This window comes from Schistocerca serialis, chromosome 8, assembly GCF_023864345.2.
Source record: "Schistocerca serialis cubense isolate TAMUIC-IGC-003099 chromosome 8, iqSchSeri2.2, whole genome shotgun sequence".
Taxonomy (NCBI): domain Eukaryota; kingdom Metazoa; phylum Arthropoda; class Insecta; order Orthoptera; family Acrididae; genus Schistocerca; species Schistocerca serialis.
In genome coordinates, this window is record NC_064645.1 from 134,382,893 (window position 1) to 134,409,902 (window position 27,010).

Below are 27,010 nucleotides of genomic sequence, written 5' to 3' on the forward strand. Positions count from 1 at the left end.
TCAGTTTAATAAGTCACGGATACAAAATACTAACGCGTTTTCTCTACAGACGAATGGAAAAACTGGTAGAAGCCGACCTCGCGGAAGATCAGTTTGGATTCCGTAGAAATATAGGAACACGTGAGGCAATACTGACCCTACGACTAATCTTAGAAGCTAGATTAAGGAAAGACAAACCTACGTTTCTAGCATTTGTAGACTTAGAGTAAGCTTTTGACAATGTTGACTGGAATACTCTCTTTCAAATTCTGAAGGTGGCAGAGGTAAAATAGAGGGAGCGAAAGGCTATTTACAATTTGTACAGAAACCAGATGGCAATTATAAGTGTTGAGGGGCATGAAAGGGAACCAGTGGTTGGGACGGGAGTGAGACCGGGTTGTAGCCTATCCCCGATGTTATTCAATCTGTATATTAAACAAGCAGTGAAGGAAACAAAAGAAGAATTTGGAGTAGGTATTGAAATCCAGGGAGAAGAAATAAAAACTTTGAGGTTCGCCGATGACATTGTAATTCTGTCAGAGACAGTAAAGGACTTGGAAGAGCAGTTGAACGGAATGGACAGTGTCTTGAAACTAGGGTATAAGATGAACATCAATACAAGCAAAACAAGAATAATGGAATGTAGTCGAATTAAGTCGGGTGATGCTGAGTGAATTAGATTAGGAAATGAGACACTTAAAGTAGTAAAGGAGTTTTGCTATTTGGGGGGCAAAATAACTGATGATGGTCGAAGTAAAGAAGATATAAAATGTAGACTGGCAATGGCAAGGAAAGCGTTTCTGAAAAAGAGAAATTTGTTAACATCGAGTATTGATATAAGTGTCAGGAAGTCGTTTCTGAAAGTATTTGTATGGAGCGTAGCCATGTATAGAAGTGAAACATGGACGATAACTAGTTTGGACAAGAAGAGAATAAAACTTTCGAAATGTGGTGCTACAGAAGAATGCTGAAGATTAGATGGGTAGATCATATAACTAATGAGAAGGTATTGAATAGGATTGGGGAGAAGAGGAGCTTGTGGCACAACTTAACTAGAAGAAGGGATCGGTTGGTAGGACATGTTCTGAGGCATCAAGGGATCACCAATTTAGTATTGGAGGGCAGCGTGGAGGGTAAAAATCGTAGAGGGAGACCAAGAGATGAATACGCTAAACAGATTCAGAAGGATGTAGGTTGTAGTAGGTACTGGGAGATGAAGAAGCTTGCACAGGATAGAGTAGCATGGAGAGCTGCATCAAACCAGTCTCAGGACTGAAGACCACAACAACAACAAGTTGCTTCACTACGCCGAGTATACTTCTATGTTACTCATGTTGGTCGCTAATCTTGATTCCTTGTTGTAACTGGTGCCTAACGTTTATTAATAGTCATAACAACGTTTTATTCGCAATGAGGTAATACCTTTGGCGGCGGACGATGAACTCTTTCCAGTAACCTTATGATAAAACAGCACTGCATTGCCTTTAAAAAATAGGTTTAACAAAGAGAATTTTGAGAAATTAAGCTAGCTTAATAGAAGCAGGAGGTTAAAAATATCCCTGTTCTGATACGAAATTGCCAAAAACCAGATGTTATTTAAATTAATAGGTATACATTACATATTGACACAAAGTATTTATTACTTTCGTTCACGTTGTATGCGTGGTGTCACCGCCAGACACCACACTTGCTAGGTGGTAGCCTTTAAATCGGCCGCGGTCCGTTAGTATACGTCGGACCCGCGTGTCGCCACTATCAGTGATTGCAGACCGAGCGCCGCCACACGGCAGGTCTAGAGAGACTTCCTAGCACTCGCCCCAGTTGTACTACCGACTTTGCTAGCGATGGTTCACTGACAAAATACGTCCTCATTTGCCGAGACTATAGTTAGCAAAGCCTTCAGCTACGTCATTTGCTACGACCTAGCAAGGCGCCATTACCAGTTACTATTGACATTGTAAATAATGTACCGTCAAGAGCTACGTTCACCATTAACGGATTAAAGTTAAGTATTCCACCAGCTACGTCCGTTTTTTTCTAAAGTCTAATTTCCCTTTCCTGTTGCAGACCTCACGCCAGCCTGCGTGAGCTAAAACGCGTGCCTTTCGGCTTCCTCTAGTAGTCCTGGGTTGGCTCTCCTGCCAATCCACAACAGTATGTATAAAATATTATTCAGACTCACATTCCCCAGACCAAATGTTGTCATTCGACACGCATGATCATGCCATTACATTCAGATTTCGTTTTGGTTATATTTGGTTTATCTGTAGAGAGCATGCCAAAAACTTTCAGTCAGTATTTTACCGACATGATTTGTATGCATATAGAACCGATACATCAAGATAGCGTTTATTCTTAACGAATCACAGAGCCATTTCGTAACCTGCCCTTCAGTCGAAACTAAAAATAAATGCTTGCAAGTGAAGAGTCATGGATTAACTGTGACGTAAAGCACATATGGAACTGAAGCAATTACGTTAAAGCAACACCTTAAAAGAAACTGCCAAAACTAAAGATTAGCAGTGTGAGGAACCTACTGATGGAGACAAAAATTCTGTTATAACTGTGAAACCAGAAACAGCTTCGCAGTTGTGTATCATATTATTTCAGATTATTGATATCACTCTTATACTGCCAGTCCATGTATGTACTGACGTATGTGCTCTTGTGCTATCATCATGTTAGTAGTTTGGCGTACAAAAAAGTAAAGCAGATATGGTGAGAACAGATATCATTGATAGTCTGCTTACTTACTTTCATATGTGCTCGAAAAACGTCATAATAAACTGTGTACGTTAGGAAAAATCATCAAAGCCACCTCTGTGCCCCAACCGTTGAGCAGGAAATGACAGCACTTTCTTTTGGTACTGAATTTTGCAATACCGCAGTAGTGGCCTTCCCAGAAACTCGAGCAGGGAGCTAGCACGCCTTCCTGTTTGTGAATCACTCTAACCGACGTTCGCTGTGCAAGCATATCGGGGCGCGATGTTTACGCACTAACTTGGTTTCTCAGCGGAAGGCAAACCTTTGTTCTGTCGGCTGCTGCGCCGTTCCATATTACTCAAACTGCGAGTCGTCAAACAGCATCTGCTGCGTTGGTCTCGTTCAACGGCGTCCAGCTTAATGTTTTCCGACTACAACAAACATGGCGAAGCCCGTGACGATGAACAATCATAAATTAAACCGACTCAACCTTTGAACTATAGCCAACCGGTGATCTCCTTCGCGTTATGTATGTTTGTTTAACGTGTGAGTGAATTAGACAACGTTTTGAAGTCATCGTAATTAATAATTATCACTATCAATTACATGCAAATCGTTTGCCACGTTATCTCTTCTTCCTAAATATCAGAGTTTCTGTTCTGCCTATCGAAGTTTCAGTGAAGTCATTTACGAAAAGAAACATAAAACCTGCTGCAGTTTCTGATACGACATTTATTTTGTTAGTGAATTAAGCTACAAATTAGAATTTAAAAAATCTGCCGCCCTATTCTCTGTGTCCCTTCGGACGAGAATGAGACGGAATTTTAATGCAGCCCGCCACGAATTCCTCGGCTGTGCCAAGTTCTTCATTTTAGAGTAGCTCTTGCAACGTACTTCCTCAGTTATTGCTGGATGTATTCCAATCTCTGTCTTCCTCTACCACCATGGAAGTTATTGGTTGGCAGATTGATTTGGGCGAGGTGACCAAACAGTAAGGACATAGGTCCCATCGGATTACGGAAGGATGGGGAAGGAAGACGGCCGTATCCTTTCAACGGAACGATCCCAGTATTTGCCTGAAGCGATTTAGGGAAATCACGAAAAACCTAAATCCGAATGGCCGGACGCGGGTCTGAATCGTTGTCCTCCCTAATGCGAGTCCAGTGTGCTAAGCACTACGCCATATCGCTCAATATGGAAGTTACTGCGTGATATCTTAACAGATGTCCTACCATCCTGATCCCTTTTCTTGGCAGTGCTTTCCATGCAATCATTTCCTCGCTGATTCTGCCGAGAACCTACTCATCTCTTACCTTATCTGTCCTCCCACTTTTCAGCACTCGTCTGTAGCACCGCACCTCAATTGTTTCATTTCCCTTCCGATTTTCTTACTACCCATATTCCACTACCATACAGTGCTGGGATCCAAACGTATACTGTCTGAAATATCTTTCTTAAATTTAGGTACATGTTCAAAACTAGTAGATATCTCTTGGCCAGGACTCCCTTGTTTGCGAGTGCTAGTATGCTTTTTATGTCCTTGTTCCGTCTGTCATGTCACATTTCGCTACCGAGGTAGCAGAACTTAAACTTCATCTACTTCGTGGTCACCAATCCAGATGTTAAGATTCTCGATCTTCTCATTTGTGCTACTTCCCATTAGTGTTACTTACATTACTCTCATTAGGGAAGCATGGTAATTGGAGGAAAGGAGAGAAAACGCCGTATGAAAATAGGGGGAGAGCAAGTGAAAACTTCAGTTACTTGGGAAGTGTAGTAGTGGATGGTTTATATTGCTCAACAGAAATTAGGGAAAGAATTGCAATGGCAATAGAAGAATTCAATAGGAAACAGAAATTACTTTGCGGGCCACTAAACGAAGATCTGAGGAAAATACTTGCCAACTGTTACATCTGGAGCGTTGCACTGTATGGTGCGGAGACCTGGACTTTGAGGATGGAAGATGAAAGAAGATCGGAGGAACTAGAGATGTAGATATGGAGAAGAATGGAAAAAGTGAAATGGGAAGACCGAGTAAGGAATGAAGAAGCATTAAGAAGAGTTGGAGAAGAATGAAATATGTAGGCATGTAGCCGTATGGTGGCTAGCGGTTGTCCCTCTATGATAGGCAAGGGTGTTACGAGTTGACTGCTCCGGAACAGCGACAAAATTGAGCCAGAGTGACTCTGCTGGATGCTGTCTAAAATCTCCTTATCTGCTAGGGTGCAACTCTCAGGTTGGTCCTAACCGCCAACTACCTCACAGAAAGAGAAAACGGAACTGGATTGGACATTGTTTGAGGAGGGACTGTTTATTGAAGGAAGAAATTGAAGGAAAGGTGGAGGAAAAAGGGGAAGAGGAAAACGAAGAGTCCGCAACTCGTGGTCGTGCGGAAGCGTTCTCACTTCCCACGCCCGGATTCCCGGGTTCGATTCCAGGCGGTGTCATGGATTTTCTCTGCCTCGTGATGACTGGGTGTTGTGTGATGTCCTTAGGTTAGTTAGGTTTGAGCAGTTCTAAGTTCTATGGGACTGATGACCATAGATGTTAAGTCCCATAGTGCTCAGAACCATTTGAACCATTTTTTGAAAACGAAGGTATCAAATGCTGGACAATATCCAAGGAGACAAATATTCACGAATGAAAAGACTGGCTATGGACGGACAAAACTGGAAGAGGCTTAACCTATAACAAGACCTGCTTAAGGCAGAATACCTACTATTACTACTACTCATTAGTGTCGTCTTTCTTCGATTTACGCTCAGTTTATATTCTGTACTCCTTAGACTGTTCACTCCTTTTTGCATATCCTGTATATCTTATTCATTTTTACTGAGGATAGCAATGCCATCAGTGAATCTTATCATTGATTTCCTTTCAACTTGACTCTCCTAATTCCACTCTTGAACCTTTCTGTTACAGAACATTATTGCCTCTTTAGGGGGGGGGGGAGGGGGGGATTTTGGGCCAGTTGGAGTTTAAGGCAACGCCTTTCAGTCTGTAACTATTGGTGGTCATCAAGAAGGGGCGACCATTAGGGAAGCTCCTTGCTTTGAAGAACGATGTTAGGTTCGCAGGGATACAACGCTGTGAGGTAGTTGGCGGTTAGGACCAACCTGAGAGTTGCACCCTAGCAGATAAGGAGATTTTAGACAGCATCCAGCAGAGTCACTCTGGCTCAATTTTGTCGCTGTTCCGGAGCGGTCAACTCGTAACACCCTTGCCTATCATAGAGGGACAACCGCTAGCCACCATACGGCTACATGCCTACAAGCTATGACCTACGTAACGCGCCGTTATGTTCCATTGCTCCTCCCCGTTGCTAGCGTTTCTCTCTGTCGCTCGTCCAACCTTATAGGGACTTCATTGATTACGTTTTTGTGACTTTTATTTTGATACACGCATGATTACTTGCGAATTTCGTTTTGAACTAACTCTTTCTCCGTTGTCGATATATATAATTCGTTTTCTGTTGCTTTCTAAACCTTGACTGTATAATATGTCGCAACTAAGTGGTCGAACGTGCGTTCTTGCCATTGTTGTGATTGTGTTACGGCCCCCTCTATGCACCTACAGTGGTACTACTCTTTTTGTTCACCTATAGCCCCATGATCAGCTTCGATTACTCAGGGTTAAAAGTGTGTGCTTGATTCAGCCCTACATTTAGTATCATGTCAGAAGTTTCCAAGCCCATACGATATGGCTTCGCCTTCATTGGGTTAGATCTGTCGGCGGAAGCTGTCGACAGGCGTGGAATAACACAAGGATATTGTGTGACTAAAAAAATGTGTTTTGGTATAAGTACTCTCTACTTCTGCTACTTTCTTCTGCAGCTCATATCTTCTTTCTCAAAGAATAAGCGAGATACGTTCTTGTTCACTGACATCAACGGAAATAGACACAATACAATTACTCTATTGATAAAACGAAACGGCGACATTTGTAATTAACAATTTCTCGAAAAGGTCTGGAGTTTTCCATACAATTCGTCGTTTAAGTGTGCAAAACAATATTTCAGCATAGAATACCATTAACAAGTTTCTTATTATCTTAGTGGCAGCTCGTATCGTGCGAATCACACGCAAATATATTTTGTTTAGGTCGACTGATGAGATGCACTCTTTTCCTTGTTCCTTAATTGATTGCTGTTTCAATTTCTAAACAATTATTTCGTAAATAATATCTTGCTGCATAAGAAACCACAGACTGCCCTGCACACGCAACCACAGATTGCTTTTTAAGGATAATATTTTGTTTCTGTAACAGTTCTTCTATACTGAACACGTCTTAGCAAACAAACATAAATGACACTAGCCATTTTTAAGGCTTTTCGGAAATTTATTATTCGGTTGACTCGGTATCACGTGGACTTTCCTTTATCCTCTGATTTTTCTTCCACTTTCTGGTAAGTTCGTCCCTTTTTAATTCCCTACAGCATTCCAAGAAGTCTTCAGCCCCCCCACCCACCCCACCCCTCTCTCTCTCTCTCTCTTTCTTCCCTGCTTCGATGATTCTTCCAAGAAAAGTGTCACATGTTCCTACGAGAGGTAGTATTGATCATATCTAGAAGAAAAATTCATTTATTTATATGTTGGAAAATCTGTTGAGAAATGGGTTAATCTCTCCTCTCACTCCTACCTGTCTGCACATAGAAGTACACCCAACAGGTAACGCTGTGTATGGTTACTACACATCTTGACACATCCTTCAGCCCTTCTTTGCAGTGAATCATACATTCTTTCTAACACACCTGGACGCTGAGATTGCGTTACGTGTATTTGTCACGCGCTACTGTAGCGTCTGAATATTGACGATGGGTTGGCCATACACCGATGCCTTTAAATGACCCCACAGCTAGAAATCCTACGGATTCAGGTCCACTGAGCAGACAGACCATGCTGCTGGGTCTCCTTGACCATAGTATTCCCATGAAATGTTGCAGAAAGATACTGTCACATGAACCGTAGAAAATGGGATTGTACCCAGTCATACATAAATCAGAGTATGACACTCCCAGCTTGTGAAGTGTTACCAGGACCCACAACAACATAAGAGCCAGACTCGTCTTGAAAGTCTAAGCTATAATTCAGTGTGCAATAACTTTAATGGTTAACATAAATGATTAGTTGTAGATCCTATAGTGGAGGCTTACAGGGAGAAATTATGTAACATGAATAGAAGGTGTCCAACAGAAACAGTATTCAATTAATATAGCAGTTTATTCAATTGAAACATAATTATTCCAAGCAGATCATGAACGAATAGGAAATTATTTGCAAACTCTTTATGGAAACTGTAAATTTTGGATATGTCTATTTTCAGCGTTACTTGAACCAACCGAAAATATATCCTTCTGAAAATGTACCGTTCTGATGCTAATGGCAGTCTGTAAATTGTCCTGAAATCTCATTAACAGCGACGAAAACCAGTGACTGTGACCCTGATACTGTTTTGAAAAACTCATGCATTCACTACTGCAACACTAGACCTGAGGCAGATGATCAAGCCGTTTTCTGCAAGTTTGGCTCAAGAAAAGCCCTGTCAGGCCGGTGCTGCTAATTAAGTTCACCACTATTGTTCACTGATAATTCATGCAGAACGCCACTGATGTGCAGAAGGGCCTTTGGTAGAGGACGATGTATGTGCTGTCGTCGTAACAACTTTGGACAACATTCGTCTTCCAAGATGCGCACCGTAATTTGCCCGCAGCATAATTGCGTGATAAGCGCGAGATATGGACAGCTGTATGTGGCCCCATGAACTCCAATTTTCAGATGTGCACAAGATGCACCCAGCTCTGCATCTGCCGGGCGACTCTCCCTTAACCTTTTGCTCAATATCGTTCCCTGCTATTTCTTCCTACCATACAGAACATACCCGCCAATAGGAGAAAAAGCATATATGGCCGCCTAATAGTGAGGGTTCGCGTAGCACATAAAATTCTCCCAAGACAATATGTCGCAATAAAATGCCATCTTCATTTTTGTACATACATCTACGGTCGCATCAGCTCCATCTCCATGTCATCGGTGACACATCTACCAACGGCGCATTTTAGCGCCCACCAGCAAGCCTTGCTTCAGATTTTCTCTGAAACTGGAAAGCTGCACTCGAAAGAAGAATATTATTTCCTATAAGCCGTGCATATTTCAGCATGACATGGTTATCTCGAAAGGGCTCTCTTCATAACATAAGAAAGTTCCGTTCTCCTGCTATTAGTGGCACATCCAACTCTTAGTTCAGCCATTGCTTATGCACAGGTCACGCAGTTACCGTAAATTACGGACTGGTGGAATGTGGTCAGTCAAGTTGCGAATTATAGCGTCCCACAAGATTTGGTACGCAGGATATCCTCAATTGAGAGGCAAAATAATTAATTTCAGTTGTTTTAATTATTTGTTAAAACCAGAATGGTTTTGAGATTTTAAAATTCTGCAATCAGATTGTGAAATTATTGTCTTTGGTAATAGCGTGCGGTTGGGCCAGTCTGTGCAAGAGCTCCAATCACTGCGTGTAGGCGGACACTGCCTGGTGCCGGGCAGCCACACGACATGAAAGCCAGTACTGTGATTGGAGCTGTTACACTGGTTGGTCCAACAGCATGCCAAGAGTTACCAAATACAATAGTTTCAAACACCTGCAGATGGCATTTTAAAATCCCATAACGGGACACGGTTGTGATGTAATTTGTACAACTAAAGTGGATGTCTCTAAATTAATTGTCGTGTCCCAGGTATGTTTTGTTGCTTACCACGTTAAGGGTACACAACAAATAGGACAAAGGCCACCGTCACACAGACACGACCTCTCAGCTGGTCGCCTGGTGCCTCTCAATTCCGAGCAGCAGCCTCCAGATGGAACTCACGAATTCAAATTACTTTCTGCTTCTGTGCCACATCCATCTGCGCACCGTACCCGTCCGCCGACAGCGTTGGCATGTACCAAAGGCAGCGGTTTCAACCATGGACTACATTGCTTCCACCTTTTACTGGTGTTGATGCAACTCTTTCAGTGTAGAGGAACAAAAAATGGAACGCGATGGACATTCAGGCAGTGCTAATCTTGCAGTCAGACATCCCAGCTCAGTGCCTGCAACCAGCTCAGATCGCTACTGTAATCACACTACACAGTAAAATTATACAAGTTCCACTGAAAACGCAACACCCCTACTTACCCATTGCTATTTATGAAAAATTAGATACATTCAGACTGTGACAGCATAATTACATTGTGAAAATATCATAGACTGCCAAGATTCAGCAAGGTTATTTAGATATCATTGCTTTAGGGTTGGTACACCAAGTGAAACGTATCAAACTGTAACAAAGGTAAATACCAGTTTACGAACTACGTCAATAAATGTTATTGTTTTATTCTATTATATTGCGACATTTCTGCTCTAGCGCCAAACAGTATAAGTTGATAGATCAAGTGTGCGATTTCCACCTAGTTTGTTGACCAATACCAGTAAACATGTTTTGTGCCACTATGGATGTTTGGGCAGAATTACTAGTAGCACTCAGTTCCAACATGTTCCAATGCATTCTCTACTTCTACTCATTTCAACAGGAATTTAAATCCAATGTTCTGTCTTCTGATGGCAAGAAACTAGAAAATTTAGAAGAATATCGTTCTCTACAATGACACCATTTCCCAACGTTTCCACGTCTAGGTCTACCCTTCATAGTCCACCTTCATCATGTGGTGGAGGTTCATTCTGGTAAGAACTGTCTATATTCGCGAAAAATGCGTGTGAAGAATTATTTTCCGTGAAATTCCATACAAGCGAAGTTTATTGGAATTAAAAAAAAGTCTTGGCTGCAGTTAATTCTTTTATTATCAACACGATTCACCTTAGTGGGCCACCTTCAGATTACGAAAAAAAAAAAATTAGGGTGTGATCCTAGCATGCACTGAACTGCAGCGCCGCTGGCGCCAGTCTCCATCGATTCTCATCACGATCGTCTGAATCGGTTTTCGATGCCTGCTTGGCTTCGTATCTCTGGCGGATGCTATTTAACTGCGGCGCGCGCTCGCTCTCCGGGTCTTCAGTTCGGGTAACAGCTGTGTCAGTGACAGTCACGACTGGCGTTGCGCCTGTATGTAGAGTGGCGAGTAGCTGAGTCGGTTCGACGAAGGAGCGTGGGCTGCTGCTGCGGCTTGTTTAGCCTTTGTAATGCAGATTCGCTGCCGACGGTGATTGGGGTTTCATGGACATGTGAAGGACAGATTTCCGTCGTGTCTCTAGCGTGTGATTCAAAGTCAGTCAACTGGAGTCGTAGAAGTGTTCATCGGTGGATTCTGTTCATGGTAACTGACTACCCGTGTGCACTGAAAACTATCTTGGCTGTTTCAGTTACCTTTGATCTGGCTGCCTTATATGTTGACGGCATTTAAGGGATTCTTAGTGAAACACAACCAATAGACATGAAGCCGTGTTTAATGCTTACCAAGTAATGTGTAAGTTTGTGCCTGGCGTTCAGGACTGAAAAAATGTTCTAATGTGTGTGAAATCTTATGGGACTTAACTGCAAAGGTCATCAGTCCATAAGCTTACACACTACTTAAACTAAATTATTCTAAGGACAGACACAACACACCCATGCCCGAGGGAGGATTCGAACCTCCACCGGGACCAGCCGGTTAAGGAGCGGGTCGATATATTTTCTCTGATTCCTTTCCTATTTTATTATTTTATTTGTTGTTTTAGAGATTCTCTAATCAAATCTTAAGACCCACTGCCACGTATGTTACGTCTCCGTAAGGTTCATTTGTGTCGCGTAGAATTAAAGGTTTGTTGATAACTGGTTCGGTTAATATCCTTGTATATCTGTTGCGTCAGAATGTTGTCTGCCACTGATGTGTTTATGTTTCAGATAATTGGCGGTGGTCGACGCGAGCAAGCTCCGATCGGGGTACCACGGTGGAAGAGTGAAAATTAAGGACCTGGATCGGTTTCTATGGTTACGTTGTTATCGTGCACTAATTCCATCTTGCCGGTGGAGCGTTGTGGTTTTTCGCAAGCTTACTTGTTAATCAAAGTTGAGTAATTTTTATTTCACCTTATGGTCCGTTCATTTCCTGTATGTGTTAAGCTTTCGGTTTGCTCGCGTCCATCACTAATTTATCGTAAATCTCAGGCGGTACCATGTTAAGACGATTTCATATGTTATTAGTATATTGAATATATTACAATCCTGTTAACTTGTCAGAAATTTTGAGACCACTTGTGGAAAGATCTGAGCTTATTGGATTTAAGTGGATTAATGTTCTTAGCCAGGTCCTGAGTTACATTAAAACCAGTTTCTATGTTAGTTGAAACATGCTTGGGATTTGATTAATTGTGGTTTTATGAATATTGTTTTAATTAATTAAAGTTGGCTAAGAAAATTTTGAAAGATTTGTGTTTGTTGGGCTTAATGCACCCCATTAGTTGTGGAAGTAATTTTAGAGTTTTGATGTGAATTATATGAGAAACAGTTTCAATGTAAGTTATGAAGCTTGTGAGGTTTACTTATAGCAGTTATATTTCATTAATAATGGTTTTATGAACATTTTTTATTTAATGAAAGTTGGTTACGCAAATTTTGAAAGATCTGAGTTTGTTGGACTTAATACATTCTTTAGCTGTTGGAAGTAGTCAGAGTTTTGATGTGAGTCATGTGAAATACAGTTCCATCTAAGTCATGAAGTTTGTGTGATTTAGTTCACTCAGTCATATTTGATTAATGATTCCTTTATGAACATTGTTTTAAGTAATGAAATTTGGTTGACACAATTTTGATAAATATGTGGTTATATCAGGCAAGCCCCTTTATACAATGGTCGCTACTGTTAATTTGATAAGAGCAATATGTTTGTAATAAAGAAGTGTGTGGCAACTACAAACTGGTCATGTGTTTAATTTCGATGTGTCGAAGGAATTCCACACATCATGCACCCTTCTAAATGTCAATAAGGAATTGTTACTAACGTTGAAATTATCCTTTCTCAATATTTTAAAACCATGAAACAGTTCTGTGCCATATAGAAGCACACGTCGAATCAGATGAACTCACAGAGACATAGTCGGAAAAAACTAACACAATAACGTGAACGTGGAATAGCATATTAAATGAAAAATCAAATCAAACGAATCATACCTTAGTGTAGTCGTACCAGCAGGTCAGAATGGTGCATCGAAGTACACACATTTAAGCATACAGAGATGTCGCCGCAACTTCATGGCAAGAGTGTCAAGCAGACGTTTTACATTTTTCTCAGAGAGAGAAATGAAAGAGTTAGACTGAAAGAGTTAGACATCCTTAAATACACGAGTATGGTCGACGAACAATAAATGGATCATCAGGTCACTAGTAGGAACCAAGGCTGTTATGAGTGAATGATGTCAGTTTTCAAAATTTTTGCATAATTTTGGTTATGCCTTCCCAATGAGTTTACATTTCAGTTTCATTAGTTCACCTCCCCCCCCCCCCCTCCCCCACCAACTCATCATGTTGGCCAATTGATGTATTTTCAGACATTATGGTTTTAAAGCAGAGTCAGGACCTACTGTTTTAAGAACCTGTTTATCCCTTGTAACCGGAATGATGCCCATCTTTTGTAGTTGTCTTACGGTTTTATTTACTTAGGACTGATGTTACTATTTTACCTGTTTGGAGTATTTATAGTTTTCCCATATGTACCACTATGTTCTCATCAATGGTAACCTCATAATTTCGTTATAACGATTCAACCATTTTTACATTTTGTGGAAGTATTATGTATGTTGACTGTCATATAACTGCTTCGAGCGCCGCCTATGTGTGTTTCAGTTACATACAAGCCTCATTCCATTGTTCCCCCGGTATCCCGAATGACGCGTCTGCCATGAAGTTGCGGCGCCCTCTGTGTGTATTACGTTTAAATGTGTACTCTTCTTGGTCAGTGTGGTCCTATCATAACACCATTCTGCTTGTGGTACGAATTCATTAAGTTATGTTTCGTTTAATATGATTGTTTGTTTAAAATTACGTCCCCCGCTAGGCGGCATTGTATTACGAGGGGGAGTCAAATGAAAACCTTAATTTTTTTAAAAATATTATTTATTGTGCAAAAGTGGTACAAAGCTGTATCACTTTTCAACATAATCTCCCCCACGCTCGATGCAAGTCCTACAGCGCTTACAAAGTGCACAAATTCCTGGAAAAAAATTCTTTTGGTAGTCCGCGCCACCACTCATGCACTACGTGGCCTACCTCATCATCAGAACGGAAATTATTTCCTCCCACTGCCTTTTTGGGTGGTCCAAACATATGGAAACCACTTGGGGGAAGGTCTGGTGAGTATGGTGGATGAGGAAGACACTCAAAATGAAGGTCTGTGATTGTTGCAACTGTTGTACGGGCAGTGTGGGGCCTTGCATTGTCATGTAGCAAAAGGACACCTGCTGACAGTAATCCACGTCGCTTTGATTTGATTTCAGGCCGCAGATTATTTTTTAGGAAATCGGTGTATGATGCACTGGTGACAGTGGCCTCTCTAGGCATGTAATGCTCCAAAATGACGCCTTTTTCGTCCCAAAAGAGAGTCAGCATAACCACCCCTGCTGATGGCTCTGTTCGCAACATTTTGGTTTTGGTGATGAGGAATGGCGCCATTCCTTGCTCGCTCTCTTCGTTTGCGTTGGGTGGAAGTGAACTCATGTTTCGTCCCCAGTAACGATTCTTGCAATGAAGCCATCACCTTCTCGTTCACAGCGCCGAAGAAATTCTTCTCAAGCATCAACGCGTCGTTCTCTCATTTCAGAAGTCTGCTGCCGTGGCACCCATCTTGCACACACCACTGGAGCACTTCATGCAGAATGTGGTGTACTGACCCATGACTAATCTGTAAACATTCTGCAATGTTATTCAGTGTCACTCGGCGGTTTCCTTCACTATGGCTTCAACAGCTGCTCTCGTTGTGCCTGATCTGGACGAGGAGCATCTTCCACTGAAGTCACACCAATTGCGAATTTCCTACTCCATTCGTAGACTTGCTGCTGTGACAAACATGCATCACCGTACTGAACCTCCATTTGTCGATTAATTTCAATAGGTTTCACACCTTCACTACGCATAAACCGAATAACAGAACGCTGTTCTACCCTGGTGCTAGTCGCAAGTGGGGCGGCCATCTTTATATCGATACTGCGACGGTATGTGTGCTTCTTCACCATGCTGCCACCTACAGGCCATTCTGCACGCTGTTTGTAGGACGCTTACCAACTTACAGGATAACGGTGCGAAATTTCGATTTGTTATTACAAATTTAAGGTTTTCTTTCGACTCACCCTCGTAGTTGCTTTTCACTATGTCTCTGCGGGTTCATCTTATTCTACGCGCTATTCAGTGTAGCACAGAACTCTTTCATGGTTTTGAAAATGCTGTAAAAGGAAAAAGGCACTGAGGGTGTTCCAGCGTAACCACAAGCGCCGACACGAAGATGAAGAACACAAGAGAAGAGAAGGCTGTGAGACTACGTCATCCAATAGCCCGTGACGAGGACCTCTCCACGACAGGAGTGGCCTCCGCAGGAAGAGAATATAAGCGCCGCTCCTGCCAGCCTCGGGCGTACAGTATTAGCACAGTACTAGACAGCACTAGCGTAGTACCACACCGACTAGCAGACCGGCACAGTACTAGACCTGGCCTAGCAGGCAGCGTTACGATAGCAGTTTTAAGTGACTCATATCTACTGGTTACTTGGACATTATATATAGTGAAGGACTTACTTGTTTGCATGTCACCCACACCTTCCGACATCATTGTAAATTCAAATTTAAGTATTGTCAATCTTTCTTGATCGTAATTGTTAATGTTATTTGCTTGAATTGTTGCGTAGCTGTTGCGAGAGAGCAGCATCCTTTAGGCACCCTGTAAGAAACGAGTGGGTAGGACCCCACAGAGGGTTCATCTGATCGACGTGTGATTCAGTCTAGAACGGAGCCGTTTTATGGTTTTTAAAATGATGTAAGAGGAAAATTTTAAGGTTAGTAAAAATTTCTCATTCACATTTACAATCATGCAAGCTAGGACCATACCCTGATTTTTTCTTAATTTGTTACCCTTACAGATAGTATAAAGAGGACCCACGAGGGCGAAACGCGTTGTTAATAAAAATTTTATTTCAAATATTCTACACATGGTTGCTGTACCTGATGGGCTAATGGAGCGGAAGATATTTTACAGTTTCTTAGATTCTCCTGCTGTGGTCATTTCGTGAGACGCATGTTACTATACTCTTCCCAGAACGTTCACTCTCTAAGTTTAAACAGTAAACCATTAGGTTATGCACAAAGCTCCTGTTGCAGCCACTGCCACTGGAATTAGTTGACCGTCTCTATAAGTCTCTCGCAGCACCCAAACGATGCCATGACTTAATACACTGTTATTCGTCAGATCTCATCTCTCTCTTATATTATCATATTTCGCAGCTTGATACCACGTCTCTTGCAACAAACTACGGGTCTTCCCTAGAAATACGATTCATACGTATTTGTTGCTAGGTCGCTTTTATGCTCCTATACTATTAACGCATATAAAATAACTGAGAATCAGTGTCTTGATCTAGAGCGCTACCCTAGTCCGTGCCTCACAGAATTCTACCTCACGGTGCGGCCACGCAGCTGACGTTGGCAGTGGTTCCTAAATACTTAAACGCCTGTCGATTCCTGGGAATTTGCCAGCGTGATTACTTCGGGGGCCCGTAGCCCGCACACTATGTTGTATGCACCATTAGCGTACCTCTGGGACAGCCGGCGGCGCCGACTTCGCAACTTCACACTCCAGGGCCGCACAAGTAGGTAAGCCGTTAATGGTAACTACGATGGGCGTCGAGGCTATTAATGCGTGCCCATCCTCTCCTGTCGTACGTCTCTGAGGCACTCAGACGAATTAACCGCTTGTGTTCACAATTATGCTTGAAAATTTCAGTAGAGAACGTAACAAGTGCCATGAAACACACTACATCTGGCACTAATTTAATTCAGTCTTAGAGGTTATCACTTATTTCTCATACTTTTGTTTCTGGAGTACCTCATTACTTACTTCTTCACTATGAAGTCACTGTATGTTTTGCTTTTGTTAAGTAGCTTGCTTTTTGTCAAACAGCTTCACATTGCTGGTAAATTGTGTTCAACAGGATATTTAAGACATTAACATCAAGGATTAAACTACGTCGTACATTCCGTCCTGAAGTAAATTTATTAGCCAAAATCACTGCCCACTGTGAAACTGAATGCTGCCTGGCGGCGTGGAAACGCGTCGCAGTAAGAAAAGTATATAAACGGAGCAGAGAAGGATCTGATTCACTCTAGTTATGAAAATGGGGAAATCAACTGACGTGACCGACTTTGAGGAGGAGCTGATATTTTATGCGCCTGCGCATAGGAATGAGCAATTCGGAACCCGTGAAGCCCATCGTCTGTTCTACTTCCGCATCCGTATTCCACAAACCACCGCACGGTGCGTGGCGGAGGGTACCCTCTACCTGTACTTGCCATTTCTTTCCCTGTTCCACTCGCAAACAGAACAGGGAAAATACGGTTATCTATTTACCCCCGTGAGAGCACTAGTTTTCATATCTTACCGTTGTGGTCCTCCCGCAAAATATATGTTGACGGCAGCAGAATCTTTCTGAAGTTAGTTTCAAACTTTCTCAGTGGTGTTTCTCGAAAAGAACGTCGCCTTCTCGAGGGATTTCCACTTGAGTTGCCGAAGCATATCGGCAACACTTGGGTGTTGTTGAAGCCTATCGTTCACAAATCTATCAGCTTACCACTCAATTGCTTCGATGTTTTCCTTTAATTCGACCCTGTAAGGCTTCCAAACACTCGATCAGTAGAAAAGAATAGGTCGCACTAGCTTCCTCCATATGCGGTCTCCTCTCTAGATGAATCAAACTTCCCCAAAATCCTCCCAATAAACATAAGGCGACCATTTGACTTCCCTACCGCCATTCTCACAGGCTCCCAAACACTCGAGCAGTAGTCAAGAACAAATCTGCTTACAGATGAACCAAACTTCCCCAAAATTCTCCCAATGAGACATATGCTCGTTCCATTTCGTACTTTGGAAAGGTACGCCCAGATGCTCAAACGATGCGACCGTATGTTGCACGATACTTACTAATGCTATATTCGAATATCACAGGTTTTTTTTCCCACTCATCTACATTAAGTTTCATTTTTCTATATTTAGAGCTGGCTCCCGTTCATCACACCAACTAGAAATTTTGTCTTAGTCACGGTCATTCAAGTTCGACAACGTCAGGTCGACCACAGCATCATGAGCAAACAGCAGCAGATTGCTGCCCACACTGTTCGTCAGATCATTTATGTAAATAGGAAATAATCGCGTGTTACTGCCATTTACATTTTTTAAAGTGGATGAAGGACGGTGAAAGAACGAACAGCTGACAAGTTGGCTCATGATAGATTGTGGAGACTGGATATTTGTCTGCCTTGTAAAGAAGGATAGATGGCGATCAGTGGCACATGTAACGACTGTGTCCAGGGACAAGTGTTTTGAGCCACACCAGTCAGCATAAATTTTTGAACAGACGACCGTTACGTTTTGCTATGATAACCTAACTATATAGTAGATTTCTATCACACGGTGTGTGAGGCCGCCGTGAATGGACTGTAGATCAGCGGAAACGTAACACGTGGTCCAATGAATCACGTTTCTTGTTACACGTGATCGATGGTCGTGTCCGTATACTCTGCCATCCAGGTGAACCGCTGCACTAAACAAGCACTGTGCCACGGATTGGTACCAGTAGTAACAGGATTATGATACGCCACTAACCTGAGACCTTGTGCAGTAATGAAAGATATCGTGACAGCTGTGAACTACCAGAAAATTACTGCAATTACTGCACAGTACCTGCATTGTGGAGAAAACAGTGGCATCTTCCAACGAGATAACAGCGATAGTCCCAAGATCAGAATCGTACTACAGCAGTTTGAGGAACAAGATAGTGAACTCATGGTGACGTCGTGGCCACAAGATGCACCTGATACGAACCGCTGGAACACTTCAGAGATGCTATCAGGCGCCATCTCTGCGCCCACTGGTCCGTAACTTACGGGAACTGTGGCATCTGTGCGTAGGGATCTTGGTCCACATACATCTGGAAAACTACCAAGCCGTTATTGGATCTAAGCCGCACAGAGTAGTTAACGTATTTGATTCCAAACGTTTACCAACACACTATGAAGATAGCTGAAATAACGTTTTAATTTATTAATGAATTTAGTTGTCAATCTTTTCACTGAGCGATCTCAAACGATCGATCTACATTGTTCCTTGTTTGGGCTTATAGTTCAACAGTAACCATGATTCTCGATGTGACGAATAACTTTCTGCCAAAGTATTTTTCCATAGGTGATCAGTGAATGAAAAAAAATGCAAAATAAGTTAATTTACTGATTTCTGTGTCTCACAAGTTAGCAACCATTGTTACGGCAAGAATAACTGTTGTAGTAAATGGTTTCTCTAGTTGATGTTTACTTCAATATGCAGACCCAAGAATTCAGAAACTCTATTCTGTTTACAATTTTTAGTTACAAATTGGAGTGTATTTGACTGTTCAGAACTGAATGGATCGAATATTACAGTTCAAAATTGGTTAATTTGTGCAAATACGTAATTTATTATTTTGCCTGCCCGACATGTTTATTCGGCTGGACTGGAATGCATATATCAATTTTGGAAAAGACTGATTCCTTCCGCAGGTACAAATAAAGTAATAAACACCTAATACAGAGCAAGAACTGTAATGGATATGTAACCGGACCCTGTGGAACACACGTGGAGATAAAAGTAGGTTATATTCAGAGTAGCTCCTGGAGATTGCCGCAGGGGTAGCCGAGCGGTCTCGGGCGACTTGTAACGGTTCGCGTGGCTCCCGCCGTTGGAGGTTCGAGTCCTCCCTTGGGCATCGGTGTGTGTTGTCGTTAGTGTAAGTTAGTTTAAGTGAGATTCAGCGGTGTGTACGCTAAGTGACCGATGAACTCAGCAGTTTGGTCCCATAAGACCTTACCACAAATTTCCAGTTTCCTGAAGATTAAAGGTGGTGAGGGAATGAAATGCTGTTTATAAAACAAAGTGGTACCGCCGGGAACAGCTCGAAAACACACACAGGTCAGAGGTTTCGCTTTCATGACGTCCTAGACACATAACAGAATGTTCACAGACCGGAGGTAATGGAATTCATTTAGTATGCACCCTAACTGACAATTAGTGTATGCCGCTCCCACAAAAAGGAGACATGTTTTTAATTTCTACTACCTCCTGTTTCTGGGTGTGCTCCCTTACATAGGAAAACTTCATCTGCTAAAAGGTTAGTTGTAGGAATGTGAGGTGTTTTGTCGGAAAGGTGTGTCAAAGACGAGCTAAAGATCCTGGCAACCGTGGTTGCCATCATCAACGAAACATGCGAATGAGGATGCGGCTAGCTCCGTTTCTTGTACAGAGAGCGTGTCCTAGGACACAGCAAATATGTAAATGTTTTACGTTGATTTCCATCTGCATTTGGGCACCGTAGGCAGTAACTTGCAAAGAACATAATCGATACAGGAGAAATATTTTATGAAAATGAATATGTATTGTTTACTTATAGTCCTTCTCAGAAACTTGATACAAGATCAATGAACATTTAGGAGAAGTTTCATGACGCTTAAAAGACTTGCTTGCAATAGTCCACAAAATCACTATTGTAATTGTCAGTTTTCCTCCGTCTTTCGACTGACTGAATGGAAATGAATGACTTACAATACATCAGAAAGACACGTGCCAATTTTTGCACGAAGTTTGTGATCGGATATTGTAGATCACGGATCAGATATATGGAGACTCTAGGATGCTCATCTCGTTTAACGTTAATGTAAGATTACTCAAAAAACTTATATCTGAATACATCAAGGAAGTTTCACGTTTGTACAGAACGACTGATCGTTACTGTTTAGTATGACGGAATGTATTTTTCAAATAATGCGTCCTAGGTACTTAATATAAAGTGTGTTTCGAAAATACTTCACAAACTTTAGGGATATATTTCTTAACCAAAACAAGGACAAAAAGTCATTCCGCGAAGATCCGTCATTTTCGAGTTATTAATGAAAGTTTAGAATTTAGGTGACTGAAGATTAATAAAAGTTAACAATTTAGGTGACTGGTGCTCATCAACACATGAACTCATAATAAATGCTCACACTTTCAAATACTCCCCGAAAGCTTCGAATAGTTGAGCAAACTACCATGACACGTCCATGAAGAGTTTCTGTATCTGGATTGTGTGCTGCGTAGACCAAATGTGTAACGTGCCCCTAACATAATAATCCAATGGACTGAAGCCGGACCAACGAGCAGTCCATGGATCTGGTTCTCCTCTCCTATCCATGTGTCACCGTACGAGAGTCAGTTCACCTCGGACACTGAGACAGAAAAGTGGTGGAGCTCCATGACGGATAAACAGTATGTTTCTTTTTATTTGCAGGGACACAGTGTCTGGATGGTCTTTGAGGGTATTCTCAATAAAGTCCCTGTAGATGGCACTCAGGAGCAGATACGGTCTCAGATCACACTTTAGTAACTATGAAGAGTGCGTTGAAACTTGAAAGACTAGTGAGGAAACATCTGTGGGCCAGGAAGTTGGATATGAAATTACTGAGATATGAAGAGATCAATTTGAAGTTCTCTGAGGCGGTAGGTAGTGTGATAATGAGAAGTTGAGGAAGCAGTTCAGTTGAAGAGGAATGGACATCCCTCGAAAGGAAAAAACACAGAGTTTCGGAAGCAGGTACAAGGATGATAACCGCGAAGAAACCGAGTTTAATAGAAGATATTCTTCACTTGATTGACGAAAAAGGAAGTACGAAAATGTTCAGATAAATTCAGGAATACAGAAACACAAGTCGCTTAGGAATAGAAATAAACTGTAAGTGCAGGGAAGCTAAGGCGAAATGGCTGCTTGAAAAAATGTAAAGCACTCGAAAAGGAAATGTCTGACGGAAGGTTTGTCTCCGAATATAGAAAAAAAAGCCTTCGATGAAATGAAATGCAAGGACAGTAACATCAAGAGTCAATGACAATTTCTATTTTAAATGCAGAGGAGAGAAAAGATAGGTGGAAAGAGTGCAATGAAGGCCTCTATGGGGGGGGGGGGGGGGGTTCTAAAACCATTTGGGGCTGTGGCAACAAAACAGCCATTCACGTTTGTGTGTAGACTAGCGATATAACATCAGACTTAAGGAAAAACACCATCCACACAATTCCGACGTATGCAAGAGTCGACAAGTGGGAGAATTATGGTACAGTCAGCTTAACACCTCATGCATCCAAATTGCTGGCAAGAATAATACACAGCACAGTGGAAAAGACAATTGAGGATTCGTGACATGACCGCCAGTTTGCCTTTAGAAAAGAAAAAGACACCAGAGAGGCAATTCTGATATTGCAGGTAATAATAGAACAAAGACTGAGGAAAAAATCAAGACACGTTCATTGGATTCTCGACCTGAAAAAAAAGCATTCGATGATGTATAATGGGCAAGGTGTTCGAAATTCTGCGAAAAACAGAGGTAAGCTATAGGGAAACACTGGTTATACGCAATCTGTACAAGAGCCAGGAGGGACAATGAGCCTGGAAGACAAAGGACGAGGTGCTCGGAGAAAAATGGTGTAAGACAGGTTGGTTCAAATGGCTCTGAGCACTATGGGACTTAACATCTGTGGTCATCAGTCCCCTAGAACTTAGAACTACTTAAACCTAACTAACCTTAGGACATCACACAACACCCAGTCATCACGAGGCAGAGAAAATGTAAGACAGGGATGTAACCTTTCGGCACCACTGTTCAATCTATATATCGAAGAATCATTGGCGAAAATAAAAGTACGGTCAAGAGAGGGTATAGAATTCAAGATGAAACGACATCAGTATTAAGATTCACTGATAATATTGCCATCTTCAGTTGAAAGTGATGAAGAATTACAGGATCCCTCGAATGACGTGAACAGTCTAATGAGTACAGAATTTCAACTGAGAGTAAATCGAAGAAAGACGAAAGCAATGAGAAGGAGCAGAAGTGAGAACAGGGAAAAGTTTAACATTAGAATTGTTGAACACGAAGTAGATGAAGTTAAGCAATTTTGCTACGTAGGTAGCAAAAAATGGTCCAAATGGCTCTGAGCACTATGGGACTTAACATCTGAGGTCATCAGTCCCCTAGAACTTAGAACTACGTAAACATAACTAACCTAAGGACATCACACACATCCATGCCCGAGGCAGCATTCGAACCTGACTGGTTCCAGACTGGTTCCAGACTGAAGCGCCTAGAACCGCTCGGCCACACAGCCGGCACATAGGCAGCAAAATAACCCATTACGGATTGAGAAATGAGGATATAAAAAGCAGACTATAACCGGCAAAAACGGCATTCCTGACCAAGAGAAATCTACTGCTGTAAAACATAGACCTTAATCTGAGGAAGAAATATCTGTGGCTGTACGTTTAGAGCACAGCATTGAATGTTAGTGGATCCTGGACGGTGTGAAAACCGGAATAGAAGAAAATCGAAGCATTCCATGTATGGTGCTACAGAAGGATATTGAAAAGTAGGTGGGCAATATATGGAATGAGGAGGTTCTCCCCTGAATCGGCGAGGAAAGGAGTATATGGAAACCACTGACAAGAAGTGACTGCATGATTGGACATCTGTTAAGATATCAGTGAATGACTTCATGGTACTAGCGGGAGCTGTAGAGGGCAAAAACTGTAGAGGAAGATTGATATCGGAATACATCTAGCAAATAATTGAGGATGTAAGTAGCAAGTGTTACTCTGAAATGAAAAGGTTGACACAGGAGAGGAATTTGTGCATGGAACCGGTTAGAAGACGGGAAGGAAAAAGGACAGCACCTGTAAGACAGTTACTTACAATTCGTACCCGTGTACTAATCTCAAACCGATGCTGATTAACAGCCTGTATTGCAGCACGATCAGATATGTAATGACGTATTCGACTCTTCGTGCTGCTATCGTAATTTACCTGACCCGCGAGTAAGGAGTTTAGCGTTTTTCACTTGTTTCAAATTATGATAAAAAGTATCCACACCACGCTTACGATTTTAAAAACAGTAAACTGACTTAAATGTTTCTCTCTTGACTATGTTACTTTTTGAAAGCTGTGGACTGTACATGTCTCCCATATAGCACTTTTTTATATTAGATATATCTCTCTATATAGAAAAGGGTATAGCAGAAACTCACGAAGACTGATCCTAAAGTCAGCCTGTCAGAACGTGTTCCCCTCTTTCGAATGTCACGTAGATGATCGTGCGGGGCTGCAGTGTCTGTGTATGTTACTGACACTGCTGAAAAACTAAATATGTCAAGTTCACGGGCACTATGCAAAATCTTATTGCTCGTCGTGACATCTTAAGTGATTAGGTTGGTGTTTTTTTATCTTTATTTTACACACTCACTTCCGCTGTCCTATACTTTGAACATCAATTCTGGCTGAATAAAATATGATCGAGGACTGATAAAATTATTTCGTTGCCTTACTAGGTGTAACATTTTTATAAGAGTATAAACTGTATCTTTTGCTTACAAACTATTTCTGGAAAATATTGGTAACTTTTGGTATCGTCGCTCACTACTTTCCTCCCAAATGTTGCACTTTTATTTCACTAACACAACTTTGCAAAGGTTATAGTTCAGATAGTGAGTGTTTTTCAGTCGGTAAAGTGTTATTTGCTAACATCCAGAGGTCAGCAATTTTGTGGAGTACTGTTTTATCCTGGTCGGTATTTGTTTCGCTGTCCCACGAAGCTGGATCCTCTGGTCGTTATTAAAGCATCAAATACGTATAGAACACTCCACTCTCGGTAACTGCGAGCAAATACGGAGTGGCCTTTTGAAATTGGCGTAGCTGACCCTCGATTTGCATTTACGTTTCGTCTCTCTCCATTACAGCTACAAATTGCTCTGTACTTGACGCAACAGCACCATTCGGTGGCTGTTACCACAAATTTTGCGCGTGGTTTCCTGGACGCGCCAGAAAGAACGTCATTTCAGTTGGTAAGTTCGGCAGGAAGGAAAACGACCTACATAAGATTGAAATGTCCTAGTCCCCTTTACCTTCTAATTTTCTGACTATTTTGCCATTTACTATTTTTCTTATAGAGAAACGCAGTAAACTGAGAACTGTAACTTTCAGTGCAATCAGTCGAATGCTTTACAGGAAACTACTTGACTGTGAGTTTCGAAAGATTTTAAGTATGTTGTCGGATAACCCAGTTCAGCTGCAGAGATTGTGGAAGACCATTATCAGGGTACCGGTACCAGAAAAAATTAGGGTAAATTCTAAATGGGTAGAGTTAATAGGAAGTGCTATAATTGAGATATATGGCTCACGAAAGACTAATCATTATAAACATTTCGTCCTTGTGCTAGGAACACTCACCACTCAATACACTATCAGTAATGAAACCAGGAGCGGGTCCCAATCGTCAAAACAGCCTCGGCTGTAACTCACTCCTCTTTCATCTGTGTAAGACCTTCGATAGAAATCTACAGAGTTGATTAAACCCCCCCCCCCCCAATTGAGCCTAATTTCTGAACTGCTAGAAGCCACAGAAGGTATGTGCAAGCTAGTCGTATTATCAGATTTTTTAATCAGGTTAATCTCAATTCAGAGGCTGTTGCCCGCACCGACCATTATTTTGATTTGTAAATAATAGATTTCAGCTATCAGTCGTCCTTTGGAATTTTTATTGGCAGATCTAGATTTCAGCTACAAAGCAGCCATTCTCAATGCACTACCCTTTTTTGGTCAATGCATGTAATGCCTGTTGGTCTGGCTTTGTACACAATTCATCGAATACTAATTAGTATTCAACCTACCTTCTAAGATAAGTCGTAGGGTCAGTATTGCCTCACGCGTTCGAACATTTCGACGGAATCCAAACTGATCTTCCCCGAGGTTGGCTTCTACCAGTTTTTCTGGTCTTCTGTAAGGAATTCGTGTTAGTATTTTGAATCGTGGCTTATTAAACTGATAGTTCGGTAATTTTCACACCTGTCAGCACCTGCCTTCTTTGGGATTGGAATTATTGCATTCTTATTGAAGTCTGACGGTATTTCGCCTTTCTCATACGTCTTGCTCACCAGTTGATAGAGTTTTTGAAGTGTTGGCAGAAGAGCCAACACCGTGTTGCTAGAGGAAGCCGAAATGCACGCTTTTAAGCTCACGCAGATTGGCGTGAGGTCTGGAACAGTTAAGGGAATTAATAGTAGCAAATAAAGTACGTAGTTGATGTAATACTTTAATCCATAATGGGAGAACATCGCTCTTGTTGATACATTAATATAATCTCAATATAAACTGGTAATGGCGCCTTGCTAGGTCGTAGCAAATGACGTAGCTGAAGGCTGTGCTAACTATCGTCTCGGCAAATGAGAGCGTATTTGTCAGTGTAGCATTGCTAGCAAAGTCGGCTGTACAACTGGGGCGAGTGCTAGGACGTCTCTCTAGACCTGCCGTGTGGCGGCGCTCGGTCTGCAATCACTGACAGTGGCGACACGCGGGTTCGACGTATACTAACGGACCGCGGCCGATTTAAAGGCTACCACCTAGCGAGTGTGGTGTCTGGCGGTGACACCACAGGTTTCTCATTGATGGCTCTCTCAATGCTATAAGTAGTTCTAAAGCAATGTTGTCTACTCCCGGGGCCTTGTTTCGAATTAGGTCTTTCAGTGCTCTGTCACATTCTTCACGCAGTATCATATCTCTCATTTCATCTTCAACTATATCCTCTATCATTTCCATAATACTGCCCTCAAGTACATCGCCGTTGTATAGATCCTCTATATACTCACACCTTTCTGCTTTCCCTTCTTTCTTTAGGACTGGTTACTCATATGAGCACTTGATACTCATACAGGTGCTTCTCTTTTCTCCAAAGGTCTCTTTAATATTCCTGTAGGCAGTATCTATCTGAACACCTAGTAATAGATGCTTCTGCAGCTTTACATTTGTCCCCTAGCCATCCCTGCTTTGCCGTTTTGCATTTCTTGTCGATCTCAGCCTCTGATTCTTTCTTATTATCCAGATCCCATTTCTGTAAATTCCTACCTTTTTGCAGTTTCTTCAGTTTTAGGCTGGAGAGTTCCAGTGTCTCCAGGCCTCTTTCATGTATACAACATTCGTCCATGATTCTTAAACAAAGTGTTAGCTATGATTAAGTTATGCTCTATGCAAAACTCTACCAGGCGGCTTCCTCTTTCAGTCCTT